The 25,746-nt window shown below is 47.8% G+C and overlaps 1 long non-coding RNA gene across 1 annotated transcript; it reads right to left on the bottom strand.

Moving 5' to 3' along the window:
* Positions 1–10,738: 10,738 nt before the first annotated feature.
* On the bottom strand, positions 10,739–25,744 carry LOC142037807 (uncharacterized). Its single transcript, XR_012652434.1, has 3 exons — positions 25,517–25,744; positions 25,166–25,268; positions 10,739–11,396 (listed from the first exon to the last, which is right to left on the bottom strand). It is a non-coding gene; the product is annotated as an uncharacterized LOC142037807 (long non-coding RNA).
* Between the last annotated feature and the right edge of the window lie 2 nt (positions 25,745–25,746).

Raw genomic sequence — 25,746 nt, 5'->3', positions numbered from 1 at the left:
TTTCTCTGCTCATTATTTTCCAGGGAAGATTTTCAGCTGATTCTCCGACGCCGAAAGATTATTAATCGCTTAAAGAGCAGAACATCAAACATCGCCCCTTGCTCTAATTTCCCCGGGCTTCGCCCCCCCTCTCCGTGAGCAGGGCGCCTGCGCCAGCCGGCCCGGCAGCCCCAGGGTACCCCAGCACTCCCAGGGTACCCCAGCACCCAGACCCTCCACGAAGGCTCCGGCCAGGACAGACGGAGGCTGCAGCACCCCGGTCCCAGTGCAGACCCATGTCCCAGGGGTGGGTGCTGCCCACAGCCGATGCTGGAGCACCCCATCCCCTGCGTGCTGCTCCCTGCTGCACTTTGCAGGACTTGGGGCACAGCGAGGTGGGACAGTCCCCGATGTGTCCCCTCCTCCCTGTGGCTGCACCAGCACCACGTCAAGGCACCTATGCTGCCCTGCAGCACCCTAAGGGATGACAGGATGGGACGGGTGGCTGGGACTGTCCCCTTCAGACACCGGGGACAAGCCTTGCACATCCTTGGGGGATTACAGATACGTGCAACATTTTGGCAGACCCTCCTCAGCCAACGATGGCTCCCGAGCCAGCGGCTGGTGGGTTTTTGGGGCCCCTGCCTTTGCAGGGACGTGAAACTCAAGAAAAACCCAGAAGGATGTGCATTTGCCTTGCAACCACCTGCTGTAGCGATGACGAGGGGGAAGCAAGGAGAAGGTATTGAAGGGCCTGGTTTAGGGGATTAGTAATGGGATAAGTCAGCTTTCACCTCCCCGGTTTAGATATGAATCAGGTCAATAATAAAGGACCATCTGACAGTTTCAGGCAGCGCGGGGTGGAAGAGGCTCCCGTGCTCCAGGCTGGACGGAGAACCCCTCTCCAAAAGCGCGGCTCCTGCCGCACATCCACCCGTTGGACTCGCGTTGGCAGTCACAGCCCGGTGCCTGCTCTGTAGGGCAAGCTCAGCCAGCTGGCTGGTGGCCGTGGTGGACCATGCATTGGTGTAGGGTGGCCCAGAAGTGGAGCACAGCAGGGCGGACAGCCAGCTGACGGCAACGCAGGCAATTTGGCAAAGGTGGGAGCCTAGGGAGAAGGTCCCTGCCTCAATAAGCATGGACAGAAGGAAAAGGGATTTTCTTTCACCTCCTCCGTGTCCTGCTGGGAGCACAGGGAAGTGATGGCTGTTGTGAAAACGTTGCCTCTGACACATGGATGAAAAGGAACTGAGAAATAGCCCATCGCTAGGGGATAAGGCAGCAAAGAGGGGGACATTGCAGTGAGGCACATCCGTATTTCACAAGGCTAAATCCTCACCTCTGAGTTACAGGTGGGCTTCCTCCTTGCAGGCTATGGGACATTTCGCAGGCTGCAGCCAGGGCTGAGTGGTGAGTTATGTGTGTGCTCCTGGCCAATTAGGAGTAGGTCTATCTAATGGCCAAATATCCTCCATTTTGGGGTGATGGATCTGCGGGGGCAGGCAACATAGCCAGGTTAAACGAATGGGGAAATCTGTGCTCCCCAGCACTGCCGGGCTGCGGGAAGTGCTTCGTTTCTAGCTCGAGTTTACGTGGCTGAAGCAAAGGGTTTGCAGGGTGAGCGCAGCCACAGCTGGCCGTGCACGCCACCTGCTTAGTGCTGTAGCATCGCCAGCCGAGCTTACTACAAGTGCATCGGCAGCCCTAATTTGCCACTGGGGGAGGTCCCTTTCCATGTCCCACTCTGCATGCCCCAGAGACATCCCTACTAATTCCTCTGCACAGATTTCTGTCTTAAGGCATTTGCCTTTGATTAAAACCAGAAGAGCAGTCACGGTTTAAGTGGAGTTTAAGAGCAAACCATGTGCTGATGCACAGGGCTCTCACATCTGGAGTGTCGCAGATTTAATCAAACTGCTGGGAAGTGCCGCACACAGACAGCTGTCACAGCAGCCCGGAGCCCATCTCCTAATTAATTCCTAGCCAAACACAGGGCAAACAAATGACCATCAAGGTGCTACACCTACAGCCTCGACTGGAGGCATGACTGGCAATCGGTGAGCAAGAGAAGCTCACCCTGTGTATCTCCAGGAGCTATAGGTGATGTAGCCCATGGAAAGCCCTGTCCCTGCTGCCAGAGAGGAGACTGGGGCTTGTCCCAGAGGTGTAAACCCTTAAGTGATATATGGGAACGCGAGGGACAGGGTGTTCACGAAGAAACCTAGGCGGAGCAGGCACAACAGCCATAGCTCTGATTTCTTGCTGCTCCTTCAGCTGGTGCTTTTCACTTCCACTCCACTTTGTTGTTGTTTTCTAGTCCCATTTACCTGCCCATCTCACATCCCCGTGGGCAACCCGCTCCTGTCCTATACAGGGTGCGTGAGCCGGGACACAGCCTTCCCTGGGGATGCTCTGCCTGCCGTAGATCCTGGGCAAACTCCGCTTGCTTCCGCAGCCTTCTGCAAAATCTGGGCAATGGCAAAACAGGGCAGGTCCAGACTCGGTTCTCCTTGGTGCTCATTCACAGCTCATTAAAGCTAATTGAAATGACTACCGGAGCTGGGTCTATGTGGGTGCTTGGAAGTCCTGGGCACACGGCACAGCTAGGCTGGGAATATCCAACTGTGAGGAGCCCCAAACTAGCCGATGGACTGTCCATTCCAATTAGCCCCACAAAGGAGCTATTATTCCTCCGCACTATGCTTGTCCGATTACTTTATCTTATTATTTTTTGATCATTCCTCCAAAATGTGCTAATTAAACAGAAATCATCAAGTCAATTAGAGAAACACTCATTAAAGCAGAAAAGAAAAGAAAATATCAGCAGAAGAAAAACGGCTGTGAGGCTCCCAAGCACACACAATAGCTGCCACATTCATTAAATCAGCATCTCCCAAAAGAGGGGTAGACATTGTCCCACTCTGGTACGTGCCCTGGAAATGAAACTTCCCAAGCGATGGAGTCAGATTTCTTTCTTTCTTTCTTTTTTTTTTTTAAATGGAAAAACACCACCACCTCACGTTTCTTTTACATTTGGGAGAGCAGAGAATTTTTTGATCCCGTGAAGGTCTCAACCCAAGGACAATGAAACCCCCTGGAAGATTTTTACTGACTTTAGTGGGTTTTGAACTGAAGGCTTAACTTCCAGACTGGAAGACTGTCAGCTAGTTTCTTCATTCAGATGTTTGACCTTCAATCAGATAATGTCATGAAGCGCAAATAAGTTAAAAAAAGTTAAAGCCCAGCAAGGTCTTTCAGAATATCTCCACTGACATCCATAGTTCTAGCATTTGCCATCTAGATACGGAGGCTTGGGGGAGCTCGCTGTGCTTTAGCCTGGAGGATGTCAGCAGCGATGGGCAGATGCTTTCTGCGCTACGTGGAACAGGGAGGGCGAAGGGAAGGGACCTGTCCATGCCAGGCAGCAGGACAAGGGCAGAGCTGGGAGCCAAATCTTGCTGGATCCTAGCGCAGGCATCTTATCCAGGTGCCATGGGCATTGCTGCTGCTCCGCACTCTGGGTGTAACATAAAATATCCCAGTCTGCGGCAGACACCCCAGTTGCTTCCACGGGAAATCTAGGCTTGGCTCCGGGACTCCAGTCTCCTGACCTGGCTGGCTTTCAGATACCCAGCAACATGCTGGGGGATAGGGCATACCTCACCCCCCCGGAGCCACAGCTACAGCTTGCGAGTGCAAGGGGTGTTGGAAAAGCTCAGGGACAACTGGGCTGGCTTGGAAGCCGCTGGTCCCAGGAGGTGAAGGAGTGATGGAGAAGTGCCTGGGCTGCAAACAGGCCTTGTGAGAACTGGCTGCTCCTCTGGTAACTTGAAGGTTGATTTTTTCCTCTCCTTGCCTCTTCTGCATCTCACAGTCTTCTCTTCCTCCCAGACACCTCTACCCACCCAGCCTCCAAGCCATCCCTCTCTTTCTCTAAGTGCCTGTCCAGTGCTCATTGTCACATCTGAACCTCTCTGCATTTTCTTCTTTCTGCTGCCTCCCATGGCTTTCTCAGCTCCCAGCTCAGGAGCACGGTAAGCCCGCAGGCAGCACCTTCCCCACGTTCACACCCAGCACCTCGCCAAGCAGAAGCCTCCCAGAAGAAATGCATCCCTTCCCACCTCCCTGCCCTGACCTGCAGCGAGCTGGAAGCAAGTGGCTTGTCCTGCAGACACAGGGAAATCCAGGAAAACACCTGAAACAGCGATTTCAGTATTTCTAACATATCTCTGTTGGTGGGTAGAGAAAGGGGGATTTCACTTTATCTGACCCCAAAGTGGTGGGGAGCCCAGCTCAGCTCCGGGTGAAGGTGTTGCCTAGCCTTTGCATTTCCAAACCAGTTCAGCCATGCCTAATCGTAGGCACTATGCTATGAGACCTGACAGAATTACTTCTCCTTTAATTAATCTCCAAGTTTGCTATCTGAGTGCTGTGCCATATGGTATTGATTTTTCAGCTCGGTATGACAGCACTTGCCATGAAAGAAGCTAACCTAATTAAAGCAGAGGACACCACGCACAGAGGCCGCTACTCTCACTCTTCCCTTTAATACCGCTTTCTAGATTGGCTCTCCTGGATGCAAACAGGTGCTGAAACACAGCGTGTCTGCTTGAAGGTGAATTCAAAGGTTTCGGCTGTGCAAAGAGGTCCAGGTCCCTTTCTCGGCACCGGCCTGGGCTTGCAAGATGGCTCTGGGTCTGCCGTGACAAGTGATACCCTGGGCTTTCCCATGGGCTTTCCCAGCTCTCTGCATTCTGCAGCTGAGCAGGAGGTTTTGGAGCACGGCTTCCCAACACCAAACAATGTCTCCATTTCTTTTCAGACAGAGCAGATAATTCATCAATGAATTTCACAGCTCCTCCCCCATTAAGGACTGGACTCCCAAATGACATAAACTAGGATTTTTTTTTTAGCTAAAGAGACTGACATGTGGCTGTCTCACAGAGCCCACCTGGCATTATATAAGCAAATGACCCTTTACTGAAGCAATCTTGTCCCAAACAGACCATCTAAATGACCTACAGAAATAACAGAAAAATAACATCAAATATATCCCCGTGCATGGATCCTCGCTCTTGTATGAGTAGGGTCATATGTGCCTGGCCATCTCGACTTTGCAGGCAAACCAAAGACATTATGTGGTGTTAGAAATACAGATAGAAAAAGTAGGGTTCCTGTAGCTCACTTCACCCATTTTACTTGACCCTGCAGGAAAGCTTTTCATACCCAGCTTCCCTTCGCACTCTCAGGGACGCGTTTGCTGTGCTCTGACACTGCATTCTGCAATTTTCTTTTCGGATGCAGAAAGAGCAGCTTTCAATGTGCACGGACTTCCCCCTGCCTGCTTCTCCTGCCATAGCTCAGCCCTGCTCTCACCAATGCCACTCCTGACCCATCTTTTTCTCTTCTTCTTTTCTTTTCAGCTCCTTCATTGGCAGCACCTAATTGTAAAATGTGTCAAATTTTCTTGTGGGATTAATTTTTCCTATAATAAAGGACAGATTTTAGCACAAAGGACTTCCCAGCTTTTCTACCAGCTCCTGGTCTTTGCTTTGACATGATTCCTCCAATATAGTCAATGTGGACCTTGATGCTAAAAGGGAACATATTGTCCAAAACGAACAGATTGAATGTTGCCGACATTGAACAGTTACTTAATCACCTCAAATAAGGACTTATATTATTGGTATTGTCATGCTCTGGGAAAAAAAGGAAGAGGAAAAGGATTAAGAGGCAGAAGTAAAGCTCTCCCTCGTGGGATCATTGTCTGCAGTCTTCCCTTTCCGCCTGAGGTTTTGCTGGATTTTGAAGGTGGAATAAACGTATTCTCTTCCTATTTGGAAATGGTAGCGAAGGCTCTTGTTTCCTTTCGCTCGGTACCTAGAAATGTTCCAGTTTCACTAGGGAAGAGATACCTGGTTATCGGTTTCCTTCAGCATCCCCCTGCTCACCCTCCTTTGCGGCTCCTGCAGTGCTCAGCCAGCCAAAGCGCTCTCCAGCCTCCTGGGAGGTGAACGCACGGTGGCGGTGATGGCAGAAATCCTGCGGAATACCCTTCCCTCTGCTCTTGTCGCCCTGCCCAGGGCAGGAAACCTCTGTGCCAGCCCCATTTTGGGGTACTCGCTGCCCCAGCCCAGCAGAGCATCTTTGGAGGGGAGGACGCAACCCACCTGGGAGGGGACCCACCGCTGAGGGTGTCCTACCCCCACTTCCCCTTATTTTTTTGGCCATCCCAGCACTATAATGGTCTGGAGCACACGAGCGGGTCACCTCCATCTCCCCTCCTAGCTGGGAGCCCACGGCCCATCCATCCCTCTCTTTTTAAGTGACCCCCCCTTTGTTTCTTTAGCTCACGAGGGGAGATGTAACGAAGAGCCCCGTGGCCCCGAGCAGCAGCTGAGTGTTCATTTGTTTGGCAAAGGAGATGCTCGGACTGGGGGAAGCCCCCGAGAGCGCTGGCGTGAACCGTGGCCGGCGTGAGCTGTGCGGCGGGCTGCGGGGCAGCCATCCCCAGGGGCAACCTGAGAAAAGAGGCAATTAGCCAGCCCCTCACCAGCACAGCGGGAGCGGTTCAAGAGGACAGAAAAGCCGAGCCCTGGTGGTAATGACATTTTTCCACATGGGTAGATGCATTGATCTGTGACAAACAATACCAGGCTGTGCCTCTGCCCCGTGGTGCAGAGGAGGAGGGACGGGAAAGCTTTCCCGTGCAAGATGTTAGAGGCAGAAGTTTCCCAGCTCCCCTGCAAGAAGCTGGATGCACATGGAGGACAGGGCCCTAAGGATGTGTCTCCAGCCCCTGCTGAAACCACAGCCCAGGTCTCACCCAGGGACAGGCTTCCCAGCGGGTGCCAGGAGCTTAAAGTTAAGTTCAATGCAGGCGAGCTTCATGCATGATTGCATCCCGCGTCCTCAGAAAGTCCTGCAGAGCAGAAAAGCAGGGTACAGAGCACTTGAGCAAAGCTTGATAATAGAGCTACCCTGGGGTACAACACCTATTCACTGAGGCTAAAACAGTAACGATTAAATCTGCTTCTGTCCCTGATACTGTAACTCATAGCCTTAGCTGCCTTCTACCCATCCCCTGCGGGGCTGTGACTGTGGGCTGATCCCATGCTGGTAGAGCACCTGATGTAAGAGAGCATTTGGGTAAAATCCCAACCAATGCCTGGGCTGGGGCATCTCTCCCAGGGCAATTCCTCTGGGAAAAGCCCAAGTCACCTAAAGGCTGGACCCTGGCAGACCTGGATTTCTGCTTTGCTTGGAGCAGTTCCTCCTACTTTCCCACTTCCAAAAATAGCCAGGTGACCACGTATAAATACCACTGTTCAGACAGAAGTAGTGGGATGTTCCAGGAACATCATACGCCCTATGGACCAGGCATCCTGCATATCTGAGAAGAAACATATAGGAGTGTATTATTAGTGTCTTGTCATCGAGTGGACAAAGTGGTTTTAGGAGAGCACAGGGCAAGGCACGCATCCTGGCCGAAGAGCTTAACTTCTAAGCTTTAATCAGAAGAATTAGGGCTTTACTTTGGCTCTAATTTAATCAGAATGAATAGCGGAGGTGGTCGTGCCATTTCGTGGGCAGGGTGCTATCTGCTCGGGGCATTCCCTCCTGCCTTGCGTTCGCCAGACAGCACCCCTGGGCAACCGGGTCTGACCGCTGGCCACAGGCACCCCCCCGATGGCCACAGCTCGGCGCTGAGCACCTCGGGCAGGACAAAACCCCTCTTGGCTCTGGGGGGAGCTGCCCGGGCTGACTTTCCCCTTCCACTGGGGGCTTAGCTTTAGGTGGGCTCCCACAGGGCTGTCCGAGTTCTCAGCTACCTGGAAACACATCCACGTGTCTGATGGCAGCTCCGGCAGGTCTCCTACGTCTCTGCTCCCTCAGCACTCTCCTTGGGGCTGGTGCCATCAGGAAACGGCCCCTGATGGTCGTTTTCTTGCCAGCTGGACTGTAGCCTGGGACCTAGTTTAGCCCGGCTTCCAGCACCCGTGCGGTCGCGTGGCTGTGCCGTGGGTATAGCAGAGCTATAGCAGAGCTCGCAATAGCGAGCAGAAAGGAAGGAGATTTGTTCCTTTCACAGCAGGCGTCTCCACTCGTGACGCGGGGGTTCCAGACCCCTTGGCAGGCCAGGACTTGTGCGTGGGGAAAGGACCTGGGGCTAAATCCAGGGCAGACATCACTCTTCCCCCCAACTCAGCACCGGCCTCACCCACCACATCATCATGGGATCGCTCTTCCTTCCCTTTTAACTGCAAACTGGCACTTTGAGGAGTGACATTTCACCTGGCAAGCTCCACTTCAAGGCAAAGAGCCCCAAACTGTGACCGGTTAAAGCAAACTGCCCCGTCCTTCTGATGCGAGCTGCAACGGTCAGAGGGCTCTTGCCGCTCACCTCTTTCCGCCCTCTTTTTTTTTTTTTTGACACTCTCGTCTGTTCGCTTTTGCACAGAAGCAAGCGCATCCCTCATCGGAAAGCCAGACCCCAGCTGCCCTGGGCACGGTGCCACCCTGCCACTCTTCTCCCTGGCCAGAGCAAATTCCCGACCGTGGCAGCAGGCAAATACCAGGCACATACACTGAATGTGACCCTCACCCCAGCGCCTCTCACTCCTCCTTGCTGCGCTTCCAGCCCACAGAAGTGGCTCGGATCTTCCTGAGCAAAATCTAATCAGGCCTGTGTAAAATAACGGAGGGTGAAAGAAAAGCCCTGACCATATTTTTAAATAATACCAAAAAGCTGTAAGTATGCGGTCGGCCTGCTTGTTCTTACTGCCTGGGATCAGCCCGATTATTCAGGGATTCATTTTTATTTCTGAGTTTTATTTTTTCTCATTTAACAGCTGCACATTAATAAAAACTCCATTTATTGGAGGATTTGGCTGGGATTGCTATAATAAAATAGAAGGATTTGTGCCGGGCACTAAAAGAACTCTCTGCAAAAAGTAGTGTTTTTCCAGTGATTAGGAGCGCCGGAACATATTGTTTTGCTGTGTAGCCCCGTCACTGCCGAGGATGGTGACAGATGTCTTGTGTTAATGTTGAATGATTAAATGCCATTTCTGAAGCCACTCCCTAGCTGTGTAGCACGGTGCTGCTTCACCCACACAATCTGCCTTCAATCTGTTCCCTTCGCCGAGAGCATCCCGCCTTGCTGACTGTCGAGAAGCCCCCATCGCAACCTGGGCTGCACGCCGTGCCCCAGGGCCAGCCACTGTCTGGACATCAGCCTCTCAGTCACCCTGTAAGGACCAGACCGACTGTCATCGCAACTCAAAGACGGAGGAAGCAGAGAGACAAGTACCACTCTCGTGCTTCTCGCCCTGTCGGGGTGTCCTTCACCTGCACCGACTAGCGAGGGCAGGTTTGGTGGGAAACATGAGGCTAGCCCAAGACATCACTATTTCCAGCTCTATCCACTTCTCTGCTAAAAGAGGTGATGATATGTCCCTGCAGACTTGCCTCTTTTCTATCCATAGGCCACTGCTTGTGTCAGCAGAGGCTTCCTTGATCTCGTTTTTGACCACTGCCTTTGAGCAAGGCAAAGAACATCCCAGTCATGGGTGACTACGTAGTCATGTCCCTCCCGCACTGGCTTACTTGCTTTCCAGTGTCCCCAACCCATCTCCTTTTACTCCCTCATTCTGCTAAACTATTACAGCCCACAAACCGCATCCTGCCCTGCGCAAAACCAGTTAGCTAACTCGACTCTGGGAAAAAAAGAGCCTCTAGCCAGGAGGAGAAGATGGGCAGACCAGCAGCGAGGTGGAATTGATGGCTCACTGCTCTCCACCTGAAATTTAGCAAACAGTGATGCTCCTCTTCTAAAAGCCTGCTCTGGCCTCGGCAAACACACAGAGAGATACCCAGAGAGACGCACGCACGCACACACACACACACACACACAGATCCTTGATCAGAACATCTGTATCCTCTGGAAGTATGTTGTCTTTGCAAAACCATTATCTGTTTGGCATCTGTTGCAATGACCTACTCCAGCGACAAGTCGCGCGCGCACCACTTCTGACCCACACGCGCACATGCGACGTCCGAGTCCCAACGCAGCACAGAGGACATATAAGGTTGTTTCTCCAAATAGAGCCGATACGGTGGGGGGAAGGGAAGAGCCGGCTGGGGAAAATCTGGCCGTTCACATGCATTCACACATGTCGCTACAAGTCCCGTCAGTCAAGAAGAAAACACGGTAGGGGGCAATTTGGCAAGCTGGGAGGTGCAGAGAGATGTTAAGGAGGGGGATGCTCCCTTGGGAAGCCGGGTCAGGCCAAGATGGTGTGACCACATCCATTCACACCATCTGGAAACGGCACCCTTCTGCCCGCCTCTGCTCCCTCCATTCACCCCTCTCCGTGCACCCCATGGATTGGGGGGGTGATGTACCCCCCTCATCCCAGGACCAAGCGCCACCGAAGACGTCGTCATCATCCCCCCCTGGGTTGCAGCGACGTGGCTGCGCAAGGCGGCTCTTCTGCAAAGAGCGAGGAAGTGGGAGGGCAAGGTGGTGCCAAACGGCAAGAGGCCCAAATTGACTTATTTCTACCACCTCTCCTTTAAAAAAATATGAAACCTGCTGTTACTCGCTAATCCATCAGCCTGACAGGTCAAGTAAAAGCAGGTTGCCCGCTCGCTTTCACTTCTCCCCCAACTTAATCTCTGTGCTAAATTACAAGTTGATAATGGGTTCCCATTAATTATTGATTTTCCAGATAATACTTGTTAAAGTAGAATTAACGCTATTGTTTCTGAACAAATACTGCCCAAATACTGTGTTTAGCGGGCTTGTAATCAGCTTTACCCACTTCTCCTCTAATCTGATTGAAACAGATTTCCTACCAAATCTTTTTTATCATTTTGTTGATATTAAAAGGTCACATATTTATGCCTGCCCAAAAGTTTAATTTAAGTTACCGCAATTGATTATCATTATGTGCTCGTGCGCGAATAGCAGAGTGCTGATGGATGCAACTTTAATTTAGACTGGGAATGAAGAAGTGGAGAGAAAATGGAAGAAGTACACTTTCCATGGCGTTCAGTGAGTGATGTTAGGCATTGTACATTTTAGCTTATTTTCCCAAGCCCTATATTATGATTCTGTTCATCATAATGCCTTTTGACCCACTGCATTTACTCCATCATAATTATCCTTTAATACTCTTATAAATGAACTTTTAGCTTATCTTCCGTTAATTCTCAGAACAAGCAAAGCACACACGTAACAAACAAAGCCATCTAAATAAAGTGTTTAACCCTTTTGGTGGCTTTCCCTGATTATTCAAAGGCAGGCTGTGTGTTTAAGAGGTAGGTGGCTTAATTACACTTCCTCTCGCAAGGTGCAGAGCGTGTGATGGCATTTCAGCCCCTCTTCAATCCAAGCCCCATCGAACGACTCTCTGAAAAGCAAAAGCAATGAATTAAAACCAAAGCAAAACTAGCTGGCAAGTGTATCACAGATCAGCCTGGGATTTCTCCAGTGCTGGGCGGCCGCCCAAGCCGAATGGCACACAAGACCTGAGATGAGCTAGTTAGAAAGGGAAGGTGGAAGCGACTTGTGTCAAGCACTTGAGAGGCTTCAATTCGATTTCCAGCTCAGCCATGAGCTCTCAGTGAGCCCTTGGATAACTCAGCTCTCTAGGACGTGGAGGGAATACCCCTGCCAGGTCTGTCCTGTGTACCTGCACATTGGAGCAGTGACCGTTTTTCACAATGCAGCCATCAAAGAGCTCACGGAACTAAACACTATATCGCTTTCCACCTTGTTTCTCCTCCACAGCCAGGCTTAAGCCATGGTGGGAAACGGGGACACACCAGCTTGTTCCACTTACCGTGTTTCAGAGTTTGGCACATAATCACATCTCAGCTATGGTCTCAACAAAGGTTTTGCTAAATACAAATATTCCAGCAATACGATGTCTGGGGAGCACAAGACCAACACCGGTTTGCAGCTGTAGTCGGGTGCGGGCGAGACCCTTCAGACTGGACTGGAGACATCATCTGCCAGCAGAGTCCTCCTCGTCCTTCATAACCCAGGAGGGACGAGAGTCTCCAATACTCCCAGCGCCTTGGACACCTGCCACTGACCCGGCATGTCAGACTCTCTCAAACTCTTCTGCAGATGGCAAAGCTGCAACCCATCTCTGCTGTGACCTGATTTCCCTGATCCACCTTGCGACGAGCGTGCGGTAGCTGGCAGTGGTCGGTGCCTGCTTCCCGAAACGGAGGACAGGAGCCCGGGCACCCACCGCCCAGACAGCCCTGCTGCCCACGCATTTCCAAATGTCCCAGATGGGGACAAGATCAGGAAGGGATCTGTGGCACCATGAGGGGTCACCTCCTCGGCAGGAGATGCCCGCTGCTGCTAGCAATGCAATCGCAGTTCCTCTTGCCGTGGTCACTCCGGTCTCCTTGCTGCGGTTATTTATTATATTTGCATGACAAGCAAAGCAAGAGAAGGTCCCTTTCCCGGAGAGTTTGCTAAACCTGGACACACAAGGGCAGAGAAATGGAGCATTATTTTCCCCGAAGGAGCTGAGACACAGAGGTTAAAGACCAGATCCAATACAGGCTTTAGGTGCCTGGGCCTCAGACTTTAGGCGTCTCCGTGCAACCCGGCAAACCTTAAACACCTTCTAAGCAGCTGGTCAATGGTCAGCCCGAGGGGCCGCACGTTTTCCCAGGAGACATGGCAATGAGGTCCCACGGGCAGAGCAAGGAACGGAGATGGTGGATACTTCAACCACCAGGTCGTTGTCCTGAAATGGCTCCGCATACGGCAGGGACTCATCTGCTTCAGCATTTCCTTCCCCACACGCATCCTACATCTGCTTATTCTGAAGGCAAACTGCTTTCATTTTCCATCAGTTCATCGCAGAGTATCTCACCTGCATAATTCAGAGGTAGCTAGAGGCCAACTCATTAGAGACAATTCTTAAGATCCTCTTTTATAGACTGGGTAAACTCAGCAACTTGCCAGTGAAAATCAAACAGATTTTCATGGAAATTTGGTGATATTCAGTGAAAAGCTATTAGCGTGCATAATGAGAAAATACCTAATTCTCCCAAAGAAGGTTTTATGCCCATAAGTGCATCTACAATAACCTGGAAGGGTTAGATTATAGCTAGAAATGCCACGCAGACCTCTAAAGGAGATTAACTCAGGAGTTTTATTATTAAAGGTGTACTGTTCATGAGTCTAACTCTGCTACAGTGATAGATACTAAACAGTAGTAAAAAAGGTTAACAGCCCTGAGTGGCTCTACAAGACGACTTGCCCACATTGGTGCATGTTCCACTAAAAAAAGATCTCAATAAATGACAAATGAAACAGCCACCCTATTTGGTCCCCAGCCCATCTTATTTGCTCTCTAATATTATTTGTCCTCTCAAAATCCTGTTATAGTCTTTTCCCTGGTTTTGCCAGCAAGATGATGATTCTTTCAAAGTCACGGGGCTGGATCCTCAGCTGCTGTGGACCTGACCCAGCTTTGTCAGCTAATGGGACTATGTTGACTTACATCAGTGGGGAATCTGGTTGCTCCCCTGCTTCACGTGGAACAGACTCACAAAGATTATCAGTTAGCTTTAAGACTATCATGTTTTTATTGTAAAGAAATCACTCTAAAAGCATTTTTCCCTATTCAGTTTTTAAGAATCCAATCCTCTGCTGTAGCTTAAGGACAAACAATTGCATGATTACCACCAGCAGAGCCAAGGCCAACTTGAGAAATTTTTATTTATTTCCTGATAACATAATCCACATTCCACAGAATTTGCCATGTGAAATATACTCCTGTGTAATACCAAAGTGTTAATGGCACAGAGTAAAACCGCAAGCTGGTTTGAAATCCAGAGATTTTGAAGGAAAAGATATGAAATCACGTAATGCAGCTCCATAATCGTTTGACAATAAGTGATCCTTTTATCCGATTATTATTTCAGTTGCGTGTCTTTAATAAAATGCAGCAGTTACCCATTCCCCAAAGCATTTGGACCACAGTTATGACCAAAGAGTGGTGGCCCACACCAGGAAAGCTGGGTCCTGATCCTTCATTACCCCATGCACAGCCTGAGCTCCTCAAATCTTTGGACTGTCAATGGGCTGAGACATAGGATCACATCAATAATTGCTTTAAACTGCAGTAGCTCCAATGAAATCATTGCACCAATGGTTACCGACTGGCAGGCAGGAGATGGCGAGGACCGACACAGGATATAAAGACAGCATTGAAAAAGACCGTGACTAATAAAGTCAAAGAAAATAAGAAGGAAGTCTTTACATTTACCAAGAGCAAACATATCTCCTGCTCGTTAGCTAGCTTTCCTACAACAGACTGCTTGTTAAGTTGCCATTCACGGTTCAGAATAATTTTATTTTAGTCAATAAACTTTTGCAGTTTTACATAAGGAAAGAAGCAGTGGTCACATCTTTTGGTGATAGCTGCAGGAAACTACCAGCTCCTTAACTTTCCAAGGGGAAGTTTTGCAACACTAATAGACGACTTAATTTGTAAAGAATTTGGGAGAGCTAACACAGCACCAGGGAAGTCCTGCTTTTTATGGTTTCAGAAAAGACAAATGATCCTTTTCCATCAGATTGGAAGTTGGCTTAAAGAATGTAAGCATGTTGGTAAAATAATACTACGGCTTCTCAAAGGAATTTGATTTCATTCTGATTTAAAAAGAAATAAGTGTTACACAATATTGGCTGTGCCCATATTGACCAGTTTTCAATCTATTTAACTGCTAAATCCTCAAATCAACACCAGCCTTTTCTCAGCCTAGTAGAGTTTGGTTAACCACCGGTCTGCAAAGAAACATTAAATGTTACTGGGTTTTCATCACATTTGCAGAGGATTCAAAAATGAGCACTGAATAGCACAGGGTCAGGTCAGATACAGAGACAAATTTAACCACCTCCAGAAATACATTATTGTTTTCAAAAAAGCTACAGTCAAACGTAAGGTTACATCTCCTTGGAAAAAAGACTGCAGAGAGTCCTTTGGGATGGTGCCGAAAATAGCTGAAGGAAAGGTTGAATAAAACGCCATGGTTGGTACATATTCTCCCTCTGAAATGAGGTGAATTTGGATAAGAAAGGAAGGGACGTATTCTTCACCATGGATTCCCTAATGCATTTACAGCAGCCAAAAAATGAGCTGTTCTTAGCTGTGCCAGCTATGAACTTGGCTGTTCATACATGGTGTCATGTGTACATGGGGTACAGTAAAATTATTCAATCCTAGAAAGCACATTATCAGAAACTAGGGCATAAAGATATGAGGCAGAGAGAGATTTTTCTCTTTTTTGTTTTGTTTTGTTGCTGTTTTGTGGCCCTTGGGGATTGAGTGACAGAGATGTAGAGGGGGATTTGCCATAACTCACCTAAGAAAATCCATGTTGAATTTCTGGAGGAGAAAGTCAGGAAAGATGCAACTTCTTTTGCCTTCACAAATTCTGTAATTGGAAAGGAAGAGTCCTTGCATTTTGCCTCCCAAATAGTCTAGTGGAAAAAAAAAATAGTCCTACAAAATTGCAAAAGCAGCATGGGAATCATACTGCCTTGGTCATCCCTTGCTGGCCCCACTCAGCTGTTTGGGAAAATACTGAGTAACCTGGGATGCTTCGCTGCTGACTACAGACCAGTTACACAGATCCGTGACATGGGTCTGATTTTCACATGTGCCCCACTCTACCCAGTTCCCACTGAAAGCTATGAACACCGCAGGCTCACAGCACCCCAGAAAATCAGGCACCGTGTATCTGTACAGCAATGCCTATGGGCTTTTTATGTCTTTTCCTTGTAATAAACAGGCAGCGATGAATGCAGCGAAGGAAGATGCGCCAGAGCAGAGTCGTGTGTCAGAGAACAAGCCACCAGAGCCAGGCTGGACAGGACTGAAGTGGCTGACCTAGTGCAAATGCACAGAACTTCATTAAAGTCAGCCACTCTGCCAAATAATTCAAGAGTAAATTCTTGTTAGAACAGTATTTTTCAAAGTCTATACAGCTGTCAAAGATATTTGCAGAGCAGTAAGTTTTCTTTCTCTACCCTGATCAACTGCTTGAAGTTAAAGACAGTCCTACAGAGCATCTGCAACAGCAGCCTCTGAGACTTCCCAGAAGATACGCAGATGTCCATGTAGCACATTCATACCTCCCGACCACAGCTTGCTTTTCTATAACTGTTCATAGCCCTGGCAGTAGCCTCTGGCCTGCCAAGGGTCTGGATATCGGGCTGAAATCCAGTGGCCCAGAAGGTGAGGATATAGCAGGAGCTGAATACTTATATCAGGGCATGCAAGGTAAGCAGCTGAGCTAAAACCCAGCTCAGGAGGGCCCTTCTCCTTCCTCGTGATGGTGGAGAAACATCAGCAGGTTCAAAGCTGGATAACTGAACCCAGAGACACTTGCAGAGATTATCAAAGGTGGTAAAAGCACAAGCTCTTTCTTTGGCATGTACAGATTAATTGAAATGTCTGACCAAAATGCGCAAATATGACAGACAGAGGCACACCTCATCTATAATCTTCTTCTGCTGATTAGATAGCAGTGACTTGTGGTTTGGGGTTTTGAACTGGAGAACAAAATGCAGTGTGAATGCTGAGCAGGACCGTCCATTCTGTTAGACTCCTTTCCTTCCAACATGACTCTCCACCAGCTCCGGCAAATTCAGACCAGAATAAAACTGATGACGTTAAATCAGGCTGAATAGATTGGTGGCTCTGGTACTTCTTTGGCTGTTGAACTCCCAACATGGGATTTCTCCAGAAACGAAGGAGCAGTTCAGTTACAGGATTGGGGTCACATCTCCAAGCACAGAGCATGTGCACCAGCGATAGCAGTACAAGCTGACAGCTGTCATATATTTTCTCTCACCAGAAAAAAAAAAAAGTTATTAAATGAGCAAAAAACTTTGCACAACACACGCCACCATTACACCAGCATCAACCCAGAAGCTTAGAAAGACACAGAAGGAACATCCCTGGGAACCACTCTTTTTCTCCTAGGGATGCCACCCATTGCCTGTCCTCTCCGAGGAAGAGGCGAGAACTGCGTGTGCGTGGGGAGAAAGGCGTTTGTCCACATCATCTTATTTATTCATGGGCCTTCCTTAATAGTAACGATAAGAATAATAAATCCTGTGGGAGCAATGTAACTAATTCATGTGCGGATGTGCAAATGGGCAATTTGCAAACTAATTGCCCCCGCACAATACGCTGTGCAGACAGGTTGTCCCAACACTGGCTCTGCGTACTTTTTGTACGCGGCGGCTGCCTGGTAAGAGGCGGTTGAAATGCTTTCTGGGCAGACAATGGGCTTGCTCAAGTGTGCAACTATTTCGGAGGGAAGCTATCCCGCCCACCCCGGGTGGCGAAGGTTTGTTCTGCCTGCGTCCAGCTGCCGTGTCGTGCCAGGAAAATACAGGGGCCATGTGCAGGACAAAACAGTTTTGCCTTATTGCCTCTGCCGGCTCGGAAGGACGCAGAGAATATCAGCAGCATATGGGCCTCGGGGGATTTCAGCCATTTAACAAACATTATATGCTCCATAACAAAACAACAATATTTCGGTACTTAGATCAACCAAATAACTAAATTAAATTCCCTAGACGGTGAGGGCTGGTATGCTAATTGGCTTGCCTTGTGGATTTTCTATGCGGCTCCCCAAGAAACAGATTGGCCCATTTTTCAGGCAACTGATTGTTAATTGGAGTAATGAATAGCAGGCTGGAGGGGCTGATCACTTCGCTTGGTAAATTCAAACCCCCGTTATTCATGAGGACAAGCTAGAGGTGAAGTGGTTTTCATGAGAGGTGGGCAGACGGGCTGGTGCCAGGTTAAATCAAATGTGTTTTTCTTTCCTTTTACGCTGGGAACACAAGGGAAGGTTTAGCACCTGATTCCCCCATCCCTCTGAGATGCTGTGCTCTTCAAACAGCTGAATCACCCACAAGGGCTTCTTCCCCCATTGCCTGCAGAAGGCCAGCCGGTACCTTTATCGAGGAGATCTCTGCAGATCTCTCGTTCTGGCTCTGTGGTCCCTAACACAAACAACCTCTACTGCCTCTAGTTTTGCTACGCTTTGCTTCCCTGGTAGCTCTGATGGGCTGGACAGAAGGGCTCCAGGGGCAGGAGCAGCATCCTTAGCCACTGCTCCTTCCCCTTCCCGCTCACTCACCAGCAGTGGTTCTCCTTCCCCACTATCCCAGCTTCCCAAGTTGGTCAGAGGAACACAACTGGGGTGTGGGGAAGGTGAAGTCTGGGGTCTTGTCTGCCCTTTGAGCTGGAAGACCCAGCCCTCAAGCCCGCAGCAGGAAGGATGAAGGCTGTTACCTGGTTTCCCACCCCGCTCTCTCCAATACCTGGCTTCAGTTTCAAAGAGAGCGTGAAAATGCTGAGCCCTCTCTGTTCCCACAAAACTTTGCCGTAAGCCAAGCTCTCAGCATCGCCCCGGGGCTGAGCAGCCCTCTTCAGACCTGGCTCCGTGGGAGCGCACAGGACACCTGCATGCTCTTCCGAGCAAGCTTCCCTGCAACTGCTTTCTGCACCAAGACCCCAGGTAATGACTGCCTGAAAACCATGGCCAAACTATTCACCAAGGACTATACTCAGAAAGTTTTAGAAATGGGTCCCTTTAGGGTATTTCAAGTACTGATAAGCTTTTCAGTTTGTTAGCTGAACCAAAAAAATAGCGTTTCTAAATTCACAGAGTTACCCAACCAAAATATTTTAACTTGGTCATACATCACCTTTCCAGACAACCACAGTTATGCATTCTACCAAAATGTAGCAATTGTTTCAGTTGCTTATTCTCCAGCAAATGCAGTTTCGGTTTCATGTTGAGCATGAAGGTGGCTCAAACCAGCACACAGGTGCCTAACATCAAAAGCCACTTCCGAAAATCTCACAGCATAATTTTTCTGCATCACGATATCAAACTAACTGAGCTCATCAGAGAGATTAAAATTACATTTTGCAAGAAGAGACTTATTTTCATAAATTATGTTAGAACACAGGTAGGTGACCCCATTTACTGAGAAAAAACATGGCACAAGAGAAGGCACCCTATATTCAAAAGCAATTAATGGGTTTCGGTATCTGCATTTCTGGGTGCCCAAGGTGGGTGCTCCAAAATGTCCCGTCCTCAAAGTACAGGGAGGCTGGGTTTTGGAAAAAAGTCGTCTTAAAGCGCCTCAGGTTGAAAAGCAGAGATTTCCTATGGTTGCTTCTCTGAGCTGCTCATAACTATTCATCCAGGCACTTTTGCATTCACTCTGGCATACAAGTGCTTTATAACCAACAGTGAATTTATCACTGGGGCACTAGAAAACACGTTCATTTTATAGGAACTAAACCACTGAAAATTAGTTTGCTTCTTCAAGGAAGCTTAGAAATACTGGAGAACAGTCCTGCAGCTCCTGAAGCATAAATGACTGAAGGCTAACAACAGGTTGCCACTAATATTTATTTGTCAGTACTTGGTGCAAGACATGAAAAAACTACCTGAGAATACGTCTTTTCTTTCAAAGGTGCACGATGATTATTTCACACACAAAAATTTAGGCACCCTCTAACAAATGAGAGGTTCACAGTGTTTCAGAGTGTTTCTGGATCATTCTCCCTTATGAGACTCTACGCATTCATCACCAATGTACAGGGTCAGGCAAAACCACATGGGAGGACTGGGAGCAGTGAACTCCTCCTCAAGGGGCACTGGGACAGCAGAGCACCTCCAAAAACAGCTCTCGGGGCATGAGAAGTGACATTCAGCAAAGAAGAAAACAATACTGCACTCGGATCTGATGCAGATGGTTAAGTTGGGCATAGTCCTCTGGATACAATGGCACATTTTTGAAGGTACCCTAAATTAAAGTCAAGGTTTGTTTCTGATGTGTTCCTCTGCAGCTTCTGAGATAAATACAAGAACTGCAGCTGTGCACAGCTATTTACTTCTCCCTCTGTAAAGCTGACATGAAAGTTTCATAGAGTGAAACCCACAGAGCTGTCTCAGACCTCCGTGGCTTCAGCTCCTCTTGTTGCTCAAGGAATGCAGGGTAAGAGTAGGCTGTGCTGCCTCAGACAGCACTGTCACATTGAAATGGGCCTCTGGAGGTAGTTTTTGCTCTTTAATCTGACCCATTCACATTTCTGTACAATGAAGAAACATACACTAGTAACTCTTCAGGTCAGATTTAATTTTAAGATTGGATACCTTGGGTTACATACATAGAGGGGAGTCAGCAGCCAGCTTTATTTCCATATTTCCATTTCTACACATGTGGAGCAGTAGAATATTATCAATATTAGGGAAAGACAGACACTTTTGGTTTTCCATTCTTTGTAATTTTAAATTGCTCCTAACATGCTTTATATAATAGTAATTGAAAATATCGTTAAGACACACACAGAAAAGCCGTCATGAAACTGAACAGTGTGAAAACAAGTATCATGTGAAGAGCCAGGCTCTTCCCAGAGATCTTCAGCAACAGCACAAAAAGTGATGGGTGCAAGCTGGAACATGGCAAGTTCCTGTTTCCTGACACCTAACAAATCTCACCTTATGGGTGGTTCAGTCCCGGGACAGGGCCCAGAGAGTCTCCATCCTTGAGATGCTAAAAACTTGACTGGGCAAGGCTTTGAGCAACCCGATCAAACTTCAAATTTGGCCCTAGTTTGAGCATGGGAACGTCAAGAGGTCAGTCTGAAGCTAAATTATTCTAAGTTTCAAATATAATGCACAACATGTTTTTTAAAACCAGAGCATTTTTACCAAAAGCTGCTTTTTTGAACCTTAACGTCATACATCATACATACCTTAATGTCATACATCATAATAGCTCTCAAAAGCTCTACAGGAGAGGTTGGGATTAATTTTCTGCAGAGGAAGCAGAATGATAAGGTGAGAAAGGACTTTCTTCTCCCTCAGAATATTCACAATTGACTCCAAGATTATGACAAGATCATAAAAATCTTTATTAACAAAAGCTAGGTCAAGGCACGGACTATCTATTCATCTAGACAAACCTGTGCCACTTGACAATCAGTTTAGCTAATGAATAATACACATATTTGAACAAATGCTTTGCCCACATGCTCACTGACAGAACAATACATTTTTGACTGCCTGGAAACCCATGCCTAACATGAGACATGGGGAACAATTCCTGAAATCATGATCAGTTAAACGTGGTAGCAATTTGTTTTCACTTCACTCATCCTCCCTGCCCATTTTTTTTCAAAACAAGCTTCTTGAAGGAATTACGGATAATAATCAACACAGTGCTATGTGACAGCCCACAGATGGATGCATTTCTAATGAATTTGGAGAAGTTAAAAGCGCACTGATAGCAGACATGAAAAAAATATGGGGAATTCTCCTTAATTAGATTACACTCTGCGCACCCTGTCTGTATGAATGAGGACACAGCAGTGGAAACCGCCTGACAGCGTTGTTAATACAACTGCTAGGGTCTGTAGTAGCGGACATCTGTTTTAAAGCCATGATCCACATCTGCCCCTAGAGGCCAATCAGCTGGGCTTTGGACCTCGGTCTAAAACATTAAAAACAAAATTCACACTTGCTGAGAGCAGGTGCAATTCCATCAAACTCACCACATTTCAACGTCACCCTAGATTTCAAACAGTTCCTACAGTCTGCAAGTGAGGCACAAGTGCAAGGAAGAATAAGCCCATTTATTATAAAATGTTCAAATATCAGCACGGTGTAGTAATACTGTTTCCCAGCCTAGAAATGTGTCTCAACAGAGTGACCGAAGTGCAAAACACACTCGGCCCCTACTCACTGCCCTACAAGTTAAGGGCTTGAAAATTTTGCTGTGTTTTCTCCCTCATGCTTAATTTTCTTGCATATAGACATGCACGAGGATATATCCCCTTGCCTAGAAGAGCAATAAAAACAATTTCACTTTTTTTTCTCCGAAAGCAGAATCATTTCAGGTTTTATTGCAATAATCCAAGGCACAGGTCAAATATGGAGGGGGCAGAGGGGGAAAATCTGGAAATGATCCTCCCATACGTCACTGCAGATGACAGGCACACACCTCAGTATAAATAAATAACTGCTAAGCCATCCCCATTCATGTTTCTAATTAGTGCAACCTATTTAACAAATAGACACATAATATAGGTCAATTATGTAGGTCATGATAAATTTGTGAGGAACTTCAGCCTGTAGGGCACCAAAAAGACCACGTTGAGGCAGCATTTTCAAAATTACAGCTCATTTCTGCACATGGCTTGTGAACAGCAGTAAGGAACAGCAGAGACCTGCTCGGTTTTTGTTTTGTGGTGCTACAGTCACAACCAGTAACAAAAGCATCAGTGACATCCCCTGGGAGACACCCTCTGTGATACAATCACAGAACGTGGCGGAGCCCATCCAGTATTTATTCTAGACAAATCCAATGCAAAGCCACTAAAATCATCTATCACACCCTACTATATTGCAAAGCAAGAGCAAAATATACTTACTTGGCCTGACTCTGAAATGCTTCAGTGTTTGAACTTATTGCCACACAATACCTTTAGCTCAAAAAAAAATCCCAGAAGACAAAAAGGCATACTACTTCAGACCACAGAAATCGCTGGAGCATCATTAGAAAAGCAAAGACAGAACTAGAAAAGCAAAGCAGTCAGTGGAGCACCTACATGTGAATGTGGCAAAGGCATGTTTTGATCCTGATTTCCTCAGAATAGGAGGCTTATGTGATTGTTTTGCCCACCTGCTGCCCCTCCAAAACTATTGAACCAGTAACTCTATCGCTGGCCACGTGTCAGCTGATTGAACTCCTGCGTGCCTCTCTGAGGATGCAAGGAGATGGAGCATTTTGTGTAATTTGGCATATGTTACTACCTGGCTTGCACAAAACAACATACCAATCATGTGCCGTACATGGGTACACTATGCCAAAAATACTGACCTTGTATTTATATCTATAATATAATCTTGCTACTGTTTGCAATAGTCATAACCAAACTGATGAAATAACCTTTTAATTATACAGTTTCTCATATTTGTACAATTTGTCTTTGATCACTATTAATTCTCATTAAGACATCCAGCACAATTGTTCTTACACCACTGGAGTAACAGAGATCATTTCCCAAATAACGTGTTCTCAATAACCTGCGTTCTAGCTCAGGTAGGATATATATAATATACCAAGCTACGAATCTAAATGTGCACATGCAAGAAAGATATATAACACGTAGACATCATACCTGAAAAATTGGTATACACCTCAGACTATATGGCTTGAATTAATCCTAGGAATGACCACACACAAAACCTTTTAAACCACGTACACTCCCTCCCAGGGCCCTAGATGAGGCAAGCAGGTTTCCAAGAACAGACTGAGAACTGTTGCCCACGCACATAAATGATGCTTTTCACAGGAGGACCCCCCCCCGCCCTGCCCCAGCATTACATTCCCATTCTTTGGCATCTCTAACCCTAACTGCAGCACTGTTTATGAACATATATGCAAGATATATGAAAAATAAATAGTGTACTGGTTTGCCCCATCCCTGGGGAAATGGTGTTCCTGATAAAATACTGCTCTCTGCTGGCCTGGCCTGCTTTTCCACGAGGGCCTCACTTCCCACAGTCTTCTCTCTTCCCTAGTGAAAAGGGGAAGACCACTTTGTTTTGCTGGCTCTTTAATTGCATTTGTTAGCAATCGGTGACAGGTGCGTCTTTCATTTAGGACTGAAAAACATTATATTGCTAATGCAAACAATATTGATATCGCCTAAACCTTTTGTCTTTAAGAAGAAATGCCAGTAGTCCTTGAATCTGAGTAACTCTCCAGAAGTACTCCTGTTTTCTTGCAACTTGAAAGAAGAAATAGGCTGTTCACGTAGCAGGCTGCCCATTGTAACGAGCTCAGACAAAAGTGTATTTTTAAACATAAGGGATTGAAGTCCTGTTTTGGGTTTCAGGGAACTTGCTCCGAGGTGGGAATTTTTACAGCAGCCCAAAATCCCAGTGACGACCACCAGATTTGAGATGGGGCTCCCCAGTCTTTTACTTTAAAGGACAACTCCAGGCCTGGGTAGCTCCCTGGCCTGAAACTTGAAACATCTCTACTTCCTATTCCTATTTTTTGGTTGTTTTACCAAAAGGGGATCACTCAGACCAAAGCTAACTGAAACCCAGCTTATTTGCATTGAATTTACCTTCACACTGCCACCAGGTATCACTGTGCTACAGCTGGTATAGCAATAACCATAAAAACTGGCAAATTTTAATCTGTCAGCATCTTCTATTTCGAGTCAGAATAAGGTGATGCCATGCTGCAGACGTACCAAGACAAGCCACCCATGCCCAGCTGCAAATGTCATTGTTCCCTCAGTCTCAGGGAAAACAGGTATTTACCCAGCAGTCAGACTACATCTTTGCTGAGGTTGTCCTGTCTATCTTCTTCCCGATGGGTTTACAGCTCGTGAGATGCCCTGTGACTGACAGGAGTGCTACAGCAGCAATTTGGTGATTAACACGGACAGGAATTACCAGAGTGCTCTCAGCTGTTTTTTCAAGCTGTCTGCAGACACAGACAGGTTTCTGTGGAGAAACCACACCAGGTGTCAGGGTCTCGCTTACCAACTAGGAGAGCTAGAAACTAAATATAGATTCTGTTGCAACCAGATCATGGGGGAGCCACTAATCTTAAAAGATTTTAAGTCTTTGTGCCTTAATCTTCCTTTGTAGGATTCTCCCACTAATAGCATGGTTCCTTTTAAATATAATTAAACAACACTAAAACAAGTTAGAAAAATAGTTGGAAAGATCGGTTGCGTTTACCTGGGTAAAATGGAGAGGGAGTTTGATTTGAACAGTAACCATCATTTGAAATTCCTCGATGCCTACTACCCACAGGGCCAGGAAAAAAAAAAAAAAGCCTAATTTACTTTGCAAACACTGCTGCGAGGGAGTCACTAGAATAAATAACACCCCGGGAGACTCCACGCTCACTCCCACAGTGGGGTCTCTCAGCACAGACGCCCGCACCCACACGGAGCTGCGGGAGCGACGGCAGGGCTCGCTGGGAGGATGCGAACCTCTCGCCCGCATCCGACAGCATCACGGCTTACACTCCCGCCCCGCGTCCGATTTCCAAACATCAGTCCCCATCCCTTCACACCTTGTGTTTGCTGCTGCGCGCTCACGCCTCCTCGCTCCCAAACCGCCTCTCTTCATTCTTCCAGACTGGGCGAGGCAGCAAGCTGCCGCAGAAGTGATTTTAGCTGTGGAAAGACAAAACGATCCAGGTGGAAGCAGAGCCGTTAAGGAAGTTACTCAAGCAGAAGAACTGCTGGAAGAACACAAGGGACGGAGAAAATAAAACACGAGCAGCTGCTCGAGGGTGTCCTTTGCTCACATCTACGAACTCTTTCCGCCTCAGAGCTGGACCAAACTTGCCGGTAAAGAGTTCTAGCAAGGGCTGGCTCTCAGGAGGGGAGCAGAGGGTGCCCAGCAGTCCTGCTGGCCTTACCCCAGGGCTACAGGGCCGGGCCCTCGGCTTGCACAAGCCCTGCTCCTCTCCACAGCCACCTTCTGCCGGACAGCCTCCGCCCCGCACCTCCTCCTTTCCCCTCGGGGCCAGTTTCTCTCACACTTCTCTGTTTTTGTGGTGTTTTGCCCCTTTTTTCAGCACATTTTCCCGGCGGGGGTCACCGCTGAGGGGGTAACGTCGCGGGACAGGGAGGCGGCGCTCACCCGCTC

The sequence above is a fragment of the Buteo buteo genome, chromosome 12 (assembly GCF_964188355.1).
Source record: "Buteo buteo chromosome 12, bButBut1.hap1.1, whole genome shotgun sequence".
In the NCBI taxonomy this organism is placed as follows: Eukaryota; Metazoa; Chordata; class Aves; order Accipitriformes; family Accipitridae; genus Buteo; species Buteo buteo.
The sequence above is the reverse complement of the archived record's forward strand: the minus strand, read 5'-3'. Positions and strand labels throughout refer to the sequence as shown.